This window comes from Manacus candei, unplaced genomic scaffold (genome assembly GCF_025592945.1).
Source record: "Manacus candei isolate 608988 ecotype Guabito, Panama unplaced genomic scaffold, ASM2559294v1 h1tg000035l, whole genome shotgun sequence".
Classification (NCBI taxonomy): Eukaryota; Metazoa; Chordata; class Aves; order Passeriformes; family Pipridae; genus Manacus; species Manacus candei.
This window is the reverse complement of record NW_026138083.1, coordinates 6,099,547-6,120,213: the sequence shown is the minus strand read 5'-3', so window position 1 is coordinate 6,120,213 and position 20,667 is coordinate 6,099,547. Positions and strand designations below refer to the sequence as shown.

General features: G+C 39.8%; 1 protein-coding gene across 2 annotated transcripts in view; it reads right to left on the bottom strand.

Annotated features, from left to right (window-relative positions):
- SPTLC3 (serine palmitoyltransferase long chain base subunit 3) overlaps positions 1–20,667 on the bottom strand; it is a 166,499-nt gene that overhangs the window by 134,271 nt on the left and 11,561 nt on the right. The window lies entirely within an intron of this gene.

Genomic DNA, 20,667 nt, shown 5'->3' with positions numbered 1-20,667 from the left:
AGACAAGGGATGAATCATCTGCAAAATTAGTTGCAGATGGAGGCTCAGGTCTTGGGAGGCTTGAAAGATTCCAGGCTGTTTGGAAAGGTTTCAATTTGCATCCACAGTCAGTTCAAAATGAAAGATGAACCAAACCAGCTTATACACATTGCAATAGACTGTGAGCATCTCCTTTGTCTGTTCCCTGGAGGAAACTTCTGGCTTAATAAAAGACTGTTAAAAAGAAGAATAATATTTCTTTTCATATATTTTCCCCACATTGTAAAAATCTCTTTATTGTTTTCCTGTACTGCTGTTGTGTGCCTGCCATAATGGAACAGCCTAATGCAAAAAGAAATATTATACAATCTGAACACAAACATAATGGGTATAAAAAAAAATCCCTGGCAACAGGCAGAAGTTAAACAAACAAACACAAAAATTATCTTGCCTAGGCATAGCATTTCTATTAAAGAAAGCAAAGAGATGAAGTGCCTTTGTGTTTTAAAGCAAGAAATTTCTATATATACTCATATATATTCAACTCTAGTTTGTTGTACATTTTGTGTTACAAAAACATTTCTGATTTTGGAGCATGAGCATCTACCTCTGCTGTGTCCTGGACAGAAACCTTTGCTACTCAAAACTGTCACAAAGGTATGGAGAGGAAGAAATGGAGTGAACCAAACTGGAAGTTGGAGTTTCTGCTGACCAACACAATCACTCAAACACAATCTTGCAAGAAAGATTTAAAGATATTTCATGTTAATGCTTCAGATTGCACAACAAAATTAAGCCTACATGGTACAGTGCTTAGAAGTGAAATTAAGGAGTTGAGATGTAGAGCCATCAAAAGTAAAGAAACAATACCTACCACCAGTACTTGTAGATTTGGCGGTGTTGTTTTGTTTTAAAATCTCATCATATCAAACAATATTAAGGAAACTTGATGGCTTTTTGTCTTCTCTTTTACTTATTTAGACCGAACAATGAATGAACTGGTTTTGACAACAGTTCTGAGGACAAGCTGATGAGGAACAAGCTGTAAATCATGCAGGGATTTTTAATTAAAAAAAACAGATGTTGAAAAACAGAAAAACAATCACTGAATTGGAAGTTCCAAACTAATAAGGAAACACAAACATTAAAAATATTACTAGCACACACACCTATATCTCCCAACAGTTTAGACAGGAATAATAGTATCAAATCTGGAATTTTCCAAGTGTTGCTAAGATATCCACACCCCTTTTTGTAACTCCAACCTCTGGCAAACAAATGTTAGGATCTTTTGCTCTCACCTCATCTGGGTGGCTGTCAGCTTCCTATTGTTCCTGCTAAATATTTTATATATTTCTTTCACATATATAAAATAATACAGAAATATATACATATATATTCCTGAAACCTATGAATTTTTTAATTTCCACCCCCCAGGCCATAACAGACGTGTACTTTGCTGGCTTTGCAAGCATGACATCCCTCAACGCTAACTTGAAATGAAAGAGATTAAATTGTACATGATTATGGTATCATTTCTAAATATGTCAGGGCTCTAGGCACTTAGCTATATGAATCTTCTGGAATATTCAGATATACCCTTTTCAAAACATACTGGAGAATAATGCTGATTAAACACATTTTTCTTTGGGCAGTATAACATTCCCATATTTCTTAATTGGCACATGTATTTCTCGCAATAATCCACTTGACACAGCACAAGTTTTGTGAGCTGAAGATGTTCTCTTTGTCCCCATTTTTCAGTATTTCTTCTGTTATTTTTGGTTATTTTAGCTGATATTATGGAATTTATTTCTGGTAGGCAGGACGGTATGGGAACTAACTAATCAAGCCCCAGAGATGTCTACCAACACTTGGATATCTTAACCACGTCTCTACATAAAAAGGACTTTTCCAACCATGGCTGAGCCACTGTGTCCAACATAAGCCCCGTGGAAAAAAGATCCCTTGCTGGATCAGCTAATGAGAACTGAAAATCCACACTAACAAGGCTTCTGCTAAATTGGGAAGTTCATTCACACCAGTCACATTTGTTTAAATTTCTAAAACACACAAAAGACTCTGTAATGCAGTCACTACCACAAGAAAGCTGTAGAAGAGTGAATGCATGTTCAAGAAAGAGTAGATAGAGCTAATAAACAGCAAACACAAGGAGAGTTGTGCTGGAATGCTAATGCCAGTTCAGAGGGAATCACCTTTTTAATAGTACCAGCACGAGTATCTGTGTTCATGCATTTTTCATCAGCGGAATGGGAGTTAGAATAATCCTGGATCCTGCTGTGACACCACAGGGCAGAAGTTCTCATGCCTTTAAGGGAACATCCACACCAGAGAGTGTCTGATGTGGATGGTACATGTCTTCTGTGTCTGTAACATTAGGATGTAGAACTAGTGACCCACATGACCATTTGATAAAGCTCTACAATGCATACATGAGGACTCTGGTCTGTGCAGCAGTCCTTCTAGAGAGAAAATTTTATGGTTCAAGTTAGGGAATACATCGAGATGTGTCCTGAAGTCTCACTGATGGCTTTTACCAATAAATGGCTCCAGTATAATGTGATTTATTCTGATCAACACTCTGATAAATACGGGTGCCATGAAATCATCTCAGAACAGCCGGTCCCTTAAGTAAAAAGGGTCCAAGCTACATTTTTTGCTTAGTCAGGCTTCTATTTGGCACTGAATTTCTGTAAGTCTGTGCATTTTTAATACATCAAAATGAAAGTCTTATCCTTCCTGCCTCATGAAAATCGATGTGTAAGTGTATTATACTGTCCATTGGACAATAATTGGTGCTGCCTTCTGGAAGCACAGTGCTGACTATTATGGAAAACAACAGAGTATTGCTCTATCTCAGCAAGTCACCTATGATGGGTTTTGCTTAATAGTGCTTGATCAGTGTCCAAGAACCTATTACTTAGTTTCTATTCCAAATCCATAGCCAAGCTGATTGCAGATAGAGATCCAAAGACTAGGAATGCATTCTTTGGAAATGCTGGCCAGGTGACTGGAACAGTAAAGACTTATTAGCTGTAGCCTCCATTCCTTTTGGGTTATTATGCATGTTTTTCTGGCAGGGCTAAATTCCCTTCCTTTCCAGCATCCAGGATTTTCAGTGGGGTTATTGGAGCAGAAACCTGCACAGCACTGTGCTTAGGGTAAAAACATAGCACTCCAGACTAATCTAGTACAATAGCACAAGCAAAGTAGTACCATCACAGTGTCACAGAATGGCTGAAGGGGACTGAGTTTATCTTAACCCAGGTAAAATTAAAGTAATGCTACAAGTGAGTTGCAAGTGATGATGACCAGGTGCCAAGTACAATGCAAAAGGGAAGCCAGAATAGGAAGATGTCAAAAAATTGATGATTCTATAATGTATTTCTTATGGTAACTGGGGGTTTATCTTACTCTTGTCATTTACACCTCAGTCATGTCACCCAGAAGCTGTTGTTAAGCTGATGCAGGGCCATGTTGGCACAGGACAGCAAAGAATATTTGAAATGTTGCTATAAAGACAAAGGAATAAGGTTCATTGAGCAAATATCACAACATCCCTTTAATATGGAGACCTTTAGATGCCTCCAGGAAATATCCAAGCATGTGCCAAGATTCAGAACAGTTGGGATTAGGTCTCCTTTAAGACTGCTTCATCTAAGACCAAGCAATCACGAAGAGGCAGCCAAAAGAGTATTCTAGTCAGAAATGCACCACTTTCTGTGGGCAACCACGACAGGGACTTGTCACCTCTATTCATAATAGTCAGAACCTAACAAGTGGGTCCTTGAGGATGGAAGTGGGTCCACCAGCAGAAAGAACTATGGTTGATTGATCCATGAAGGATGGATGGAGGGAAGGTTGCTCATGAAAACAGTCTATTCAGGAAATTCTACCGGAAACACCTATACATTGGTATTTGAGTCACTGGAGAGTTTAATCCAAACTGGTATCTATCTGCCTAGATTTTAATTTTTTGCATGGATTATTTGAACAGGCTGAGTGATCCCTGTGTACCATAAGAAGAACTAGGAATAAAGCGAAGGAAAGGAGTTACTCCCAGAGTGAGAGCAGCTCAATGAACAGGAGCTACTTGTAGCACCATGGCATCCTTCTTGCTTAAGCAATGACATATGAATCTAATCTATTAGGAGGCTCTACAAAGGTAGCCTTGTGATAGCTCTGACCCAAGAACCATACTGTAGATCCCAAAGATGCAGGGGGACTGGGCAAAGACAGGATTAAGTGGAGGGTCAAAGTGAATGTTTCCCTTATTCCTGCCCACCCCTGACTTGCTCACTGCTCTCCACAAAGCAAGTAGTTTCCTCTTTTCCTCTGCAGAAGCAGGTGATATGGTAGAGAAGATATCAGGAATAACAAGCAATTCTCCAGGATAACTAGTAAATCCCTACAGAATATATAATCCTTTTAGAAGAACTCTTTTGGAAATACTGTAAAAATATCTGTTTATTTATTGTGGGATTGGGGGGCACAGATCATAAGCTTCCTATCAGTCAGAAACAGTCAGTATGAACAAGCTTTAATTTGCTCTGAGACTTGGAGGAAAAAAATAAATTCCTTTCATTCAGGGCACTAACACATCATCTATGCACACAATGTGTTTTTGCTTATGAAGTATTAATGTTAATATGATTTCACCCCTGAGTAAATAGGATAGTAGATCTATTTCTATACATGTGCTTTTAAGAACCGGTTTGAAGGAGTTAGTTTTAGTCCATCCATTGAATAATAAAGTAAACCCCAAATGAGGAGGAAAAAAAATACCAAGAGCTCAAATTCAGAGTTAATCCTTTCAAGCCCCATAAATCTTCAGAGTCTGTCAAGGCATATGCAAGACATACCTGTATCTGAGCAGCAAAGATTAAGGTATAAGATCAATATGTGTAATCAAAGTGTGGTTCATTTTTTCCCGCTTTCTCAAATGATGGCTAATAAGACCCGGGAAGAATTGAAAATAGCTCTGCAAAAAGCAAACAAACTCCAGAGATACAATCTGTTCAAGTAAGAGATTGGTTAAACATGTTACCATTTGGTAGCAGGCACTGGAACGTTTCCAGTTCTTTGCAACTTGTGGAAAAAATTAAGAATAATTAAGAAGCTGATACTGGTATTATCTAGGTACATATGCATGCTGGACACCAGATTAGTGTTAATTAGGTCAGAAGCACCTTGTGAGGAATGTGTGTGTCTGTGTGTCTGCGTGCGTGTGTGTGTGTGTAGGGGGAAGGCTTGGGAGCTGAGGCGGTGTCATGTCCCTCATGGCAGCCCCCGGAACCTACACGGGGATGCCCCAGAGTAGCTGCCGGTCACAAAGAGCCTGGGAAAACTATAACACTCCACAGCTCCTGGAGTCCCTAACCCAGCTCAGATTGGCAGGGACAGCAGGAACACTGCCCCTCACCCTGGTCTGGAACCCCAGAGTGGCCAGTGGGTCAGAGACTCTGCCTGGGGAGCTGGCCATAGGGACTGGAGCAGATGAAACCATAGGTATATGTTTGCCTCGTGTCACAGCCCTGCCATTTAGATGTGTGGGAGCTGGTCTGCCACAAAGTTTCAGTGGCAGTTGTATGATCTGCCTCTCCCTCTTTCTCCTTCTCTCTTCTTGCTCCCTCTACTTCTCTTTCTTGCTCCTTTCTGGATGCTTTGGGTGGCTTGGAGCTGGAAGGACTGGATTTTGACTTAAGTGTTGTGGGTAGACTGGATCTTAAGTGTTGGGGATTAATATGTGCTGTATTGGTATTGCAGCGGAACATTTTATCTAGCTTGTGTAGCCCCCTTTTTGAACCTTTGACAAGTGCCCTTATTTTCTCCCCTAAATTCCTAAAGACACCCCTTGGGAACAAGTCCGTGGCTTATTCTCTTGACACTACCTCGAGGTATTAAAGAACACTATATCTCTATTTTAAAGTAAAACTCCTAGGTGAGCCTGTGAGCTTGCAGCTCCCAGGGCTGGAGTGCTACAATGCACAAGGAAAACAACACAGGGCCTGATCCGGAACTCTCTGGAGACACAGGGTAGTAGTGATTTAGACTCAGAAAGCAAAGAGCTTCTTTTACAATTTCCTCCTATATTTGACCCCAACTGTGTCAGAAGCATTGTCTTCTGCCAGAAAGGCATCCAAGTTTTGTAATTTTTCCATGGATAATTCCATCCAAGGTGGATGGAATGAGAGAGACGCAATGTATCACACAGAAAGTGACAAGTTTGCACAACCACGTCGGTGGGAATAACACAGCAGAGCTCCCTGTCTACACTGCCAGCCTTTAGAGCCCAACACACACCTCCAGAGAGCACCACGGCGGTGCCAGGCTGTAGCAGCTCCGAATGCTCAACTTGAGCAAAGCTTTCCAAGAGAGAAGTTTAATGCTTAAAACAGGTGCCAAGTTCTTGGGTACTGATGCACAAAAAAGACCCAGTGTCTGTTAAAGTTAAGAACTTGTTAGAGAGCACCATAAAGAGCTTGATGAAAGAGTCTGGGCTGTAGCAGCGACAAACAGAGATAAAATTACATTATGCCAGAAGGATAAGCATTAGTTGAGAAATGGCCACATGAGTCTAACTACGTCCCAACATCTATAAGGTTCCAAGAATCAATATCTAAAAATGGGGAAGAAGAGTTAATTAAACAATAAGCTTGAAAAGGGACAGATTTCCCATGCCATGTTTTCCCAGTTTTGTCTTTAGCAATAAAACCAGGAGAGCTGTAGAGTGCAACTAACTGCCTAAACCACAAGAAACTCTAGAGCAGCTGCAATCTAACAAAAAATGCTTGTTGTTTTAAAAATAACTATTAAAAATAAGTTTTTCCACGTTTGCAAAGCTACGTTTTGAAGGTAAACCTATTAATTTATTCTTCATCTCGTCTAGTGAGAAATCTGACATTAAGTAACCTGACATGCATGAAGCAGTCTGTACTTTTGTGGGTGGCAAATCTGTTCACTGACAAACTTCTAGAAAACCTGTCACACAGCAGGCTCTGGAGGTCCCAGAAAGCAGCAGGACAATCTGCTACAGACCTGCCTGGGCCTGAGCTCTAGGTGAGTAACACACATGACCATATTGCAGAGTGTCGTTCTCTCTTGGCAAGCAGGGGCTCAGCATCTTTGGCAAATGGCAAGAAAGCAGGGAAGAAAATTAGAGGTCATGAGGAGCACCATCAAAATGGACTTATTGGCAAATGCCTGTTGCAAGACAAATAACTATAGAGAGGTAGGAGATTCAGAAACACCTGCGTTCACCAACTGTCTTGCCAATCATCACAAACTGTCCATTTCCATGCCTGCAGTTCTGCATCAGAACCCTTTCTCATATATCACTCTTTAAAATACTGAGCATTTTATTAGTGATATGTGCCACAAAATATGAAGTCAAACCGTACAACTTAATTATATAAAAATAGGCCTGTTTTAGTTTGAAGAAAAAACTGGAATAAAACCAGGTTTAGTTTTCCTATCGAAGCTCCCTTTTTTCTGTGCCAATAAGTTTTGGCTAGAAACTACTTAAAACCTACCTCTGGGTTACAAGCAGTTGATCAAATCTATAAAAAACAAGACATCAGTAGAATTATCAGCTAAATGGTCAAAACCGTGTACTTACAAGTTTACATGAAATGTAGGAAAGTTCTCATAGTCTAAGGAACAATGTAAAGGCTTCACCACAAGAAAAGAAAAATAAATACTCTGTGTATCTTAGGCTGTCTGCACAATTTTGATTGAGTACTGAAGGTTAATCCATCCTAAACTACTATGAAGCAGTGATGACAACATTCATCATTTTTTTAACTGTAAGTAATGACAAGATGTCTGGTTCTGTGTGGGAAACAGGAATTTTTGTTCTTCAAAAGCCACAAAGATTTGGAGCATGACTTCAGTCCAAACTGGAGAGAAAAATGCAAAAATTGCATCAAAAGTATCTAACAGGGACATTTAAAAAGGTTGGTTTAGTTCTTTAGACATTCAGGTTATTTTGATTTTTATTTCTTTTACTGTGCAAAAACGCTACAGTGGAATTGAATCTAAGACACCAAAATCCCAAATCTGGACAAATGGCAGCATCAACAATAAAATTATAAGCTTTAAGCAGACCAAAATATTTAATTTGGAAAAAATACAACTATGTGATTTTCAAAAATTGCTGTTTTCAGAAACATCTCCTCCTCATCTTTCTTCCTGAAAAACCCCACCTGTCAATTTTGAAATGCATTTTGCTTTGGATAGAATTCCAAGAAAATGACTCCCTCAGCATTTCCCCAATCATCTGTATTTCGGAGGACTTACAGTAACCTACAGATAAAGTACCTCAGGTTTCACAGGAGATTGAAACAACTACAGAGCATAAGGAACCTGCAACCCCTTCTGCCTTGAAAGTCTTATAAGAGTCATGTTTCTTCACCACATCAAGACAGCCAGTCCCTGTCCATTCCCCTTCCTACCACTGCCAACCTGCAACAAAGCCTGTAAAGTGGGAGAAAACAGAATTAGTGGTAAATTTCCTTTTGATCCTGTTCTTTTGAGGCATATTCTTCATTTACACAGTGGCAGAGCTACTGCTGCAGCAGCACAGAAGGCAGAAGTAGAGACTTTGCTCCTACCTGCATGAAGCACTGCTTGACTTCATTTGCTCTTTCATTATTCCAAGCTCATGCAGAAGAAAGTTTATCTCCTCCCCTCCTCTCCCAAGAGGCTTATTTGTTCATCAGGCATTTATTAAAAAAAAAAAAAAGCTCTGCTAATTTCCATGCACATTGCAGCGAAAAATAGATGCTTTTTATAGATTTATTTAATTCACAGATGCTATTTTAATTGGTCTCCCAAGCAATTGTCTCTCACTGGGAATCTGGATGGCTCTGGGGAATTGGCAGCAACTTTCAGAGCTTTTCCAGGTCAGTGATTCAGATGTAACCAGAGTCACTGGTGGCTGAGAATTAATCTGGAGAAAACTATTGGATGGCCTGCGTGAAATAAAGTAATGATTTCAGTCCAGTTGTGGTTTGACAGATTACCAGCAAAACCAATCAGTGCTTTTATGGGCCTTTTTGGAAAAAGAGCCAGAAAATTAGCTTCTGCAAATTGTCTTGCACATTAGGGTAGAAGGCAACCATCAGACTTGCAAGCATGAAGCCTTTATTATCACCGCACCTTTTTCAAGGTTAATTATGAAGATTTCACGTTTTTTTTCCAAATTCTGTCACTTTAGGATTCTGGGGACTGTTTGCCACGCTCTGCTTTAGATTAGGACTAGAATCTCTTTCAGCTTCATCTATTGTCCAGGGAGGAAAGAAAGGAGAGAGAAGAGAGGGAAGGAGATGTTTGTCCTGCATTATTTTTCACAGAGCCTAACTCAGAGAATTTGGAACATCTCTCAGCAGTGACAAGAGAGACTGCCCTGGGCACGTGACCTTTAGAAGGATAAAATTTGCTTTTGTAACCTTCTCCCTCATGTCCCTGCAGACACACTTTAGGCAGGACTGTCAGAAAACGTGTCAGACCACTGGACTAGGATAAAAACACCTTAGCACAGCAAGTAAAGACTTTATCCCTCATTACATTTTTGATCCAGTAAAACCTAACTGGACATTTTGCTTACAATTTCTGGCAAAAATAAACAGTTATCCACCTCAGACTCCTGTTTGATTAGCACATGCTTGTTTTCTAAACTCTCATTCATCATACTGACAAGGTTTCCTCAGGGACTGGCTTTTGAAACAGCAGCACCATTAAAAGACATAGCTTAGGTCATGCTTCTCTTTTTCCCACAAAAAGGAAAAGGTACAAAGCAAACTTGCATCTATAGGGAAGTACTGTCCTCATAGACCACAAGATCCTGCAGTCTTCAAGGAATGCATGCATTGATGCAGTTAAAATTAATGTATAGAACAGAAGATACATATGTTCTTCAAATTCTTATATAACCTTTTCCATTATCTCATTAATTCCCATTAAACAAAACCAACCAAATAAGAACAAACCAAAACCCCAAAAAGCAGGCAAGGAGGTTGGTTACTTCCCAGTTACTTTTTCTGACTCTCAGTGGTGCCCCAATACAGAGATATTTGGGTTGTTTTCCTTGTGAGGTTTGTAATGAATTGCCTCTAGTAACAAACTAATGAGGTTGTCAGAAGCCACAACAAAACAGCTCTGCAATTTACAGGAGCAGGATAGGATCTATTCAAAATATATAAAAAGGTACACGGAATTCAGCTTTCCTCAGTGTTATACAGAGAAGAATCAGGCACAAACAGAAGAAAAGGCACAAACATCTTTGTTTCGTATCTTGTAAGGAAAAGGGTAGAATGAGAAATGAAAAATTTCCCAGGAGAAAGAGGAAAAGATGCAGAAAGAAACCTAATGACCCATTTTGCCCATGGTCGTGGAATTGGGAAGCAATACACAGCTAAAGCCTAGTTAGCAAGTACTTGTCTGATTTTAAGAAAAAAAGATTCTCCCTTTCTTGTCATAACTTCCTCAAGAGTGCTTTGTGCCAGGAAAGAAAAATATTCTATGCTTAAAAAGATTTCTTGTCTGCTTCGCATACTGTGGAGATGTGGAGTTAAGAAGTTCAAATTCTATTTACAGTTTATAGCACCCATGAGAAGTTAAGAAATTCAAACTCACTAGAAAAAGGGAAAAACCAAACTTCTGTTACTTCACACTTCAAGGCAGGGGATGCTGAGCTACCTTCTGTGCAACAGAGACAGTTGATTTTCTACCTTTTCTTCCCTCCTGCTATTCAATGGTCAATTTGCAGTCAGCTTTATTAACTTCTGAAAGTGTCAATGCCTGGGAACAGCTGTTTGAAATCCATGGCAGTCCCCAATTCCATAGAAGAACTTAAATAGGTAAACTGCTGTGCAGTAATCCAGAAATTAGTAGGTGTAATACATCATCTACTATAGCTGTCAGTTCTGGAGGGTCTTGGTTCAGTGCCAAAAGGCAGTCAGGCTGCACAGGAGGCTGCACACCACAGAGCCTTTTGACAGCACAGCTCTGGAAACCTGGGAGACGGTCCCCAGGCTTCAGGGATCTGACTGAGCAGAGAAAAAAGCAGCAGAAAAGGGCAATTGCTCTGTCAAGGGGTCATTCTAATTACCAAGAATGAAGTACCAAAGGTAGATAATTCCCAGTCACAGCAACTGGTGTAATATTGATAACCAGGATGCAGTAAGATCATGAGCTGGTGAAAATTATCATGGATCAGATAACGGTACAGTTATTTAGGCAAACAGAGTATCCAGACTTCTTTTATTAACCTAGTGAACAGCATTTATACCTTGTCACTCTTCTATGGAATCACATCTGATAGCAAAAGAATTCTGTGCCAAGGTACACATACACTCAGTTCTCAATCCACACTTATCCTGAAGTGTAGAGGAGCTTCTGGTCAAATGTGTGTCAGTTCTGGCTCACTGAAGCTGTCTGTTTGCTCCTGGGGAGACTAGATGTAAGGCATGCAGGTGTCAGAGGGTACAGAGTTATCCACAGTGTACCCAGGGAGCCCTAGAGTAGCATATGGCAAAATACTCCAAGAGCAGAGGGATCGGGTCAATAGAAATTGAGTTCTGAAAGCAGCCCAAGGAAAAGAAGGCAGGACTGAGGCAACACTTGGCCCAGACACCTCAGCAGTATGATTTGCAAGTGGAGACAGCTTATTTCAAGTCTGTGGTACCCATTCCTGCCCTCTCCCTTCTCCAAGCTCCCCGCTGCTGCCTGGCTCAGCTGCTGCAGCTCATACATAGCCCTCTTACCAGGGTAACAGGCACTGCTTTACCCTCTCTCCCTATACCAGATGACCATACAAAGCAATTCAACAGTTCCCATACAAGATACCGAGTCAATCCAACAAGGCAGACAGCTATGGGGTAGAATTCCTAGCAGTCACCAAAATGTTAGCAGTGCTTGCTGGCAAACAGGATACACTAGATACTCTGCAATTAGCAGAGTGCCGGCACCACACACACCACTGAATGAGAGGAATCTATAGGTTGCAAATATAGGGGAACAAGTAGTTCTTATTCCACAACTGAGCTGCCCCTCGAAGCCAATTTTGGAGCTGAGAATTCAGCTGAGACCCCAAAAGGCTTGGGAGTTTCACCAGCACCAGACCATGGCCAGAACTAGGTCTGAGCAAAAAGCAGCCCAGGCAGTTTCTGGTGCTGCTTTATGGTGTGACCCTAAGCAGCAGCTCAGGTCATCCAGGTCATCCAGTATTCAGCTGGGAAGAGGCACTGGACCTGGGGATTTGTTGCTGCATCTTACACAGCAATGGTCTTCAGAGCTATTGACTTCCACTTACACAAACCCAGCAGCCCCATAGTTAACCAGGACAGAGAGCCAGGTAGTGGAAAGGATAACTTATCTCCAGCTCCATGAGTTTTCAGTGGGCTGTAGCCAAACATAAACTTTGTAGAACGAATGCTGCTCTCAAGGAGAGGTGGAGCCAGCAAGGAAAGAATAGATTCAAGTTCACACCCACTGAAAGAAAAAGACCACAGTAATGACAGGAATTGGGGTTACTGAGTAATTTAAGTAATTATGCACTTGCCTGACTGCTTCTCTACAATCTCTGCCAAGTATTCACTTTCTGGCTGGAAGAAGTATTAGGCTGAATTTCCTAATAGGGAGTGGAGAGCACAGGGAAGATGGAATAAAAGAAATTAAGAGTTTAGTTATCAGCCCAGAGGGTAAAGGAATTATGTAGTTACTTGCTGCTTTTCATAGTGTACCTGTGCACAAGGAGAAATTCTGATTGGTCTCTCTTGGAAGAAAAGTATGTGCTAAGGTGTGCACTGGCCTATATATGTACACATATAAAATTTGAAGACTCAGGTCTGCCTCACATCAATGTGCTCATGTACCATTTTAAGATACACAGTGTGTGTCACTATGACCTACCTATCTGTTGCACAAGATCTGCTTTACTGCCTGCGACTCTGGGGACTTAACCAAATGCTCTTGACAAGTAGAGGCACCAAAACAGTGGAGAGCAACATTTAGTAAGCAGGAATTTAAAGGATATTGAGCTACTCAGGTAATTTGATTTATATTTTTAACACTATAAAGTATTAAGCTATGCTTTAGAGAACCTGTTTGTGCTGTATCTTTATGCCACCACATCTGTGCTCTTTCCAAGAACTGGGAAACAGGCTGTTGCTGAACTTCCTTGGCCTTCACTGAGGAGAGCACTGTGTTCACAGAAGAAATTTCAAGTGTCACCTGGAAAAGTTCAGTGTCTGACAGGGTTATGTCCCTTCAGTAGTGACTTCTTAAGCCGCAATTTGAAAAACTGACCACTTCCAGGAACAGAGCTAGTTCTTAAATATTGATTTGAAACACTGCTACTAATGTCTTACTCTGAGGCTAACAGAGGCCATTCTGGGGAAATACTTTTCTGTGTTTCTAGTGCTTTCTTGTATTGTTTTGCAAGGTATTGAATTATTCCCTGCTATATAAGTAAGCTTTTGAGATTACAGATATTTCAAATGCTCATTTTTATGCTTACATGCATGACAAGCTCTTGACTTCTTTCTTGGCAAGAGGGTAGAAGTTGACTTTAACTTGAGATGGGGACAAAGCCAACCAACCTCTAGCTGTCTGCTGTAACTGCTGTGCTGAGAATCAGTGTGTATTTAACTTGCAATAAAAAAATCCTGGCCAAAACCTCTGTTTCCTATAATGGCTGAGAGAGCAGTGAGGTGAAGCAACTCAGTTTTAGCCCTTGACTTTAAAGCTTCTTATGAGCGTCAGGGGAAAAATTGATTCAGCTTTCCTGTATTTGATTATGCTCATGGTCAAGCACAACCTTAACTTCTAAGGATCCCTTGTAACAGTGGGAAAGAGGTGAGTACTTCCAGAGGGGATTTTGCCCTATAATAGGAATACGTCATTCTCTGGGAGTGTTTACCTCTCTGTGTAAATCAGTTTAAACCAGCTCCTGACCTTAGGGTTGCTAAAACTAAGCAAAATGAATATCACTATGTTTTCACACTCCTCATATAGACCATCCTTTGGTGGAAAACGAACAGCTACAATCACTTGACGTGGTGAGACAACCTCAGATCATGGTCACAACTGCTAAATATCTCAGTTCTGATATAAATTACAGGAAATTTCTCATGGGTCAGCAGCTTAAGAGAATTTTAAACACTTGTGGGGTATAGATTCTAGTAGGTATAAATTTGAAAACTTGTAAATCATGCTTGTAAAATACTTAGCAGATTTGTTGCTGTTTGGTTGGTTGGGTTTTTTCATAGCTCATTCAATCTTCTGTAAGCTACTTAAATTTTCTCCTAATTTAAAGTGCATGCAAGCTCAGTTTAATTATCCTTGTTGCTCTTCATTTAAAGGAAGCATTACTCAAAGTGTGAATACTTTCAGTGTAGCTAAAACAATTTGGGGCAGCAACACCACCCAGCACAGAGTTTACAGTTAATTCTTTGGGAAAACATTCATCTAAGAAAACTAGAGGCATTGCACAGATGAAGCACACAGATATTCTAGGGACAGATGTTCCTTGTACTACAGGGTGTCTGAGGAAGCTGTTGTTAGCTAAGGATAACAGGCATCATTTTTACTATTTCAGGAGAAAGCAATGAATATTTTACATTTGGAAATGTGCCTGAGTGACACACAAGAAGACCAACACGAGTCCCAGTAGAGAGGAAAAATTAAATGTGAACAGATGGGCTAATTCAGCATTTTCAAGGAGTGAAATTCAAACGTGAAAGAAACCTAGCCAGCTACACATGACAAGGCCTGTCTCAGTTCAATCTTCAAGCTATAATGGCAGGCTCTTGATTTTTATTCCACCCCCCCCCCCCCCCGATCAAATTAATCTTCTTCAGGAAACTGGCATTTCACTGGGTTTGATGCAGTCAAATAATCTTCCCACTCCTGGGGATTCAGCTTCAAATCAAAATTCAGTGTACCAGTCACTAGACTTGTTGCTCTCAGTCTATTCAAGAAAAACCAAGCCCATCTGCACAGTTTGCTATTTACGTGTGCCAACATCATCTGGTTGGAAAAGGTCAGGGCAGAAGAAAAAGTTTTTGTAGGTCAGCCTTGAAGTGTCCTTCCAAAGGCACATGCAGATACCAAGATACTGAACCAAGTCTTTTCAACATTGCCAGCAAAAGCTGGTGATCCACTACTTTTCTGAGCACTACTTTTGGATAAACTATTAAAAATGCTTAACTGAAAACAAAGAAAAAGAGCAAGAACACCCACCAAGCTCACTCTCACTTGCCAAAGTCCCCAGCCATACAAACCTCAATTATTTGTAACCCACCAGTAGCACAGTGAACCATAGCAGGTGGGTCATGGCACTGAACGACAGTAAGAATGTGGAAAAAATATGTGATTTCTTTGATTTAGTTTTTTTAATGGGAATAATGGTTTGGGTTTTCTTAAGATGGGAAAAGAAAAAGTTCTGGGAAACCTGAAGCACCTTGCTATTTCTCCTTGAGATGAGTAAGGAAGTAAAAAAAAAAAAAAGTCATAAAAAAACCTTTTCACTGTTATGACTTGTAATATTTTGAAAGTTATCATAATTTAAAAACTCAGTAGCTGTTTTTTAGATAACAAATTGGCTTAGTCACCCTCAAATAGATAGTAATTCTTCTGTTAAGTTTTTAGTTATCTTAAAAATACAAAACACTGTGAATTTTGAGACAGAACAATTTTTTTTCTTACAGCTTTCAGCAGCATGACTGAAATAAAACCTACAGGTATTTCCACAAGTTTTTCTTGAGGAAAGTCAAGTGGGCAATGAATGAAAAGAATAATGTGCAGTAGAGGGAGCAACATTTGAAGGTTGTGACAGAACTCATCATTAAACTTAGATTATCTGAATTCCAGCAAGCACCTTGGAGCTCACTGCCTTTTCAGCAGGATAAATTAATTCTAAATGTCATATCACTGTATTTCATCTGAAGGTGATAATCTATTCATATGGGCCCTGTTGCCATTATGGAGTATTAACAGCCTATAAAGGTGAAGGATCCATATATGTTTACCCATAATGTAGTTGTTAATTATTTATATCTCTTTCCAACCATACATTTGGTACTTCTTCCTTTGGTTTGGATTGCGTATGGAACCAAAACAGTTTCCACACAGATTGTTTCCCTCACAGCTGCTGAAATGCTGACTCCCAGCTGCTGGAATAATACTGAGATTAGCAAACTATTGGTGGGCAGGCTGAGGGCAGCTCAGTCTATAGAGAGGAAAATTGTTCAAGAACCCTCTTCTTTATACTGTAGTCTGTAATGCCCAGTGCCAAAGGCAGTTAGGGATCCTATTTACTTTCCTCACTCCAGCTCCATCTAACAGCTACTGGAAGAAATTTTTAACTGACTAGAAACAGAAATCTATGATAAATGACCTATGTGGGAGAGTAATCTGTGTTCTAGGTTCTGTCATTCAACAACATGTGTATGCAAGTTTATGATCTTTAAGAAAAAGAAAGTGAACTGTGTTTGAAGCTAAAGGGAGGAGAGAACCTGGTGAGCTGCTCTGCTGAGCTTCTTCTTATCCTACTTGTATGTAAAGCAGATAAATTTCACCAAAATGTCATTCTTTCACAGTGATTTTCCCTGATACACTGAGGAGTGAAGCTGAACTCCTTCCAAGAAAATAAAGATATTGTTATATCAAGGGATAAAGAAATAAATCTGGGAACTATTGGCAACACTACAGACATATAACTAAACTGTTGAGCATAACATAAATACATGAAATAAAAAAATGTGAGGCAGAACAGGAAGGTTTACCTGCACTAGGAAATGCAAAACATATAAGAGAACCAGAACTATACTGTAGCAGTAATGTAATTACCTTTATTGTGAAGTGCATCCCAGTCTAGCAACTGCATTGTAATTCTTGCCAATAAAATTTAAATTGAATCACAGAAGATGAGACATTAGCTAAAGACTAAATCAAAGTATTATACATGGGGAAAATGCCACAGTAATATCACATAAATTTGGTCAAATATCTTTGGTCAAAGAGCTCTGCAGGATCACACTGTGGCTTTACCCAGCTCAAGCCCTCCATTTCAGAGTGACAGAACCAGTCCTAGAGAGTTGCTGTTTTAGCTGCATGAATAGAGCCACAAACCACCACCATCCACAAGCCTACAGCACCTTGGAAATCTGGAAATACAGAAAAAAGGAAAAAGCACTAAAAGTAAAAAAACAAAACCACAAAACCATTATACATCTAAGCATTATTTAAGATAATTTACCTATAGATTGGTTTTCAGGCAAGAAATGCAAAGGAAATCAAAGCACAAGTATTTGCTGTTTAGATGAGCAGTCTTTAAAGTTCTCTACGGTCTTCCCCTTGTAAACTGTCCTATGTTGCTGGAGCCTGTGATACAGCACTTACCCAACAGGGGCAAGCTCCTTTCTTAGATGGCCTGCAGAGCACAGAAGGTCTCACTAGAGCAGGGATGGAGGGAATTTTTCTCCAGAGAAGCTTCAAATTGGCTCAAGTCAGGTTATTACAACTTAGCAACAACACAGACTTTTGGAGTTCTGTGTAAGCCAGGGAGGGGACAAACCCTGCAAAAGCATTCCCTGGCTCTGCTTTTTTCCCAACCAAAATTCCATTTCTTCAACCCTTGCTCACTGCACCACAATTCCATCTTTCTCCCCCACATCTGCCCTTGGCTGTTCTGTTCATGGTTTCCTAGAAGAAACATGGCTGAGCAGAATAAAAGAAGAGAGGACAATGAACAACACACCCTTCTAGTACTATATTAATCTCTAAAGAAAGGAGACACCAAGTGAGATGGATTGGCTAAAATAAATTGTGACTTAGCTTTCAAAACCAGGAGTACTTACGCTTTCAGTAACCTTTCAGTTCTATTGATTTAGGTCTGCTTATCTTAGATCCCCCTCTTTCACTGCTCACATAATAAAACTGCTTCTGCTGACAAGAGTTCTGTTTATCTTTAACAAAATATTGGTAAGTGGAAAATTAAAAGGTGGAAAATGGGTAAGAGCATACCCTTCCTTTGTTGGAGCCCTGCAGTAATTGTATTTGCTCATGTTAATTATGATTATGTAGCAATGAGTGTGGCTGCAAGATAAATTTGCTTTGCAAGCAAGGCAGTAAATACAGAATGGAGGTCTATAGTCAGGGTAGGACAATATCTGTCCACAGGTAAAGTGGCCTCAGGTATCCTATTCAGACAGGTGGCCTTAGCTTTCACTAAACTTCACTGCTGCAAATAAGAATTTAAGATTGGTTATTGCTCAGTAGACTTAATTGAAAGATGGTGCATTTAGGTTGTGTTGATCTACATGTTTCTTTAGAAACAGCAATATGGGGAAAAAAAAACAAGTCTGAAAATGATGACTACACAGATATTACTCTTCCACAAATTGAAAAGGAAGCAATTGCCTGTTTTTCTCATACTGTTCATTAGTCTTCTGTCCCATACATTATGAATTAAAGACATCCTGAAGATTAAGAAAAGAGACAGAAGATCTGATCAGTGCCTGTGCACAGAGATAACTTACACCAGAGGGGTCATTAACTAAGGCTTAGGCGAGGTTTAGCACAACTGATGGTGTAAACAGAAAGACAAACACCACCTACCTTAGGGTAAAAGGTATTTAGTTGGGACAAAGGAGAGCCGAGTTTTAAGTCTGAATCAGGCTGTGAAGCGTCATGAATGTGTTTGTCACCTCCATGGTGCAGTGATCACACAATTAATCATGGTTAATTCTTCATCCTGAACAGTTTTGCAGTATTGATCTGATAAGCTTACCTGACAATGTATGGGGTTTGATGAGAAGGAAGATAAAGTCTATAATGAGGAATTATTTGATTTGTCCAAAAATACTTTTAGCTTACTGTGCATGGAAGGGCAGAAGGGATCTGATTTACCTAATACAAAGGAAAAACCCTTACAGTGATAAGCAAAAGTAAAAATTGCTAAATTTGATTTAAATAAATATGAGTTCTAAATGGAGCGCTTCATTACAGTTCTAAACTCCTAACTTTATTAAGGACAATCTTAAAAAAAGCTAATTCAGATAAAATAAACCCAGGCATTATTTTGAAAACAAAAAATAAGCCACAAACTATTTTTGACACTGTTTTTATACTTTTTTTTTTTTTTACTTGCTTCCTTCCCTAAAATAAAGAGAGGAGTGGAGTAAGAATTACATTTGGCTCTTTAAGAAGTTCTGATCAAAAATGTCCCATACCATTAATTTGCTTTGTTCTACTCACTGCCACCTTTCATTGGGCTGTACAGAAACTCCTGCTGCCTGGGACATACCAGCTACATTCACTCAGATATTTATGCTTTCATTAAGAACATATCACTACAGCTATATTTTCAACCATATTACTAGCAAAGTAGGTAAAGATAAATCAGTAGAGCTATAAAACCCAAGGGAGTTAAAATTGCTAAGCCCACAAATAGTAGATTACACTCCCTAAAATCACAATCAAACATCTCTGTGCTCCTGATTTCAACCAGTTCTGTTCCAGCTGTGCTCATTACTCACTATTCATCACTGGTTCCTTTTTCTGAAGATTTTAGGGACTCAAATTCTTACACTGGTATTTATAACATTCAGAAGGAATACTAAGGAGAACAGTTCCTTAACAGTGTGTCCTGAGCACTGTTAGGCCAAAATCTACGTAATGAAGCATTTCTTCCTGCACATTATTCTGTTAATACATTTTTGAAGCTAACAGTACAAAAAAGTTTCAAAGCTCCAGAGTTTCTAATCACTGAACATCACTTCCTAATATCCTAGATCCTGATCAATAATTTTCTATATTACTTCCAAAGTAGACTTCATCACACCTACCCACAGGTGAACTGAAAGAACTACTGCATGAATCCTTTGGCTCAGATCTATGAGGGACACACAATCCAAGCTAGGTTCTAATAAACCTGTACAAAGCACAGTGAGAGTTTAACACCTAAAAATGGATTAATAAACCAGCACACTGGAGGAGGAAGAGATTACTGGTAGCTGCCTAAGCCATCTAATAAACTGAAAAAGAAATGAATGTTTATAATTCAATGGCATTGTTCTCCCTGCACCCAAGCCTGATGTACTCAGATGTAGCCTGAAGATGATGTTGGACAGGGACTTACAGATCCTTTTTGCACTTAACTGCTCCAGCCAGCCCTTTCTCTCTTTTAAGCAGCATTCACTGTGCTGCACTGAGATTTTGTGAGAGCAATGCTGTGTTTACTCCTACCCCTTCCATCTCCACATCTGCAGGTGATTCTGACCACCTGGGTCTAAGCTGAAATGGGGCCTGACCTTGGCAAACAAGAAATGTAAGTTTGAACCTCTTTCAGCTGAAGAGGTTATTGATCCAGGCCTCCTCATTCATGATCCCCAAGAGTACTTATCTGATATTACACCCAAGATGGGTGACCTGTCCTTTACCCCAAGCCCTCTTTTTTTTTTTTTGGAAGGAAACACCAACAATCTTTGCCCTCCTTATGGAATTCAGCACCCCACAATTCCACCATCACCTTATGAGGATAGAGGGACAACTAACTTTGTGACTATCAAACTAGTTTGAATGCAAGATATTTAACCTGGCTGCACTGCCTGTGGATTTTTACAGGCTTCAAATTTAGGTACAAACCACAGCAGGAAATCATAT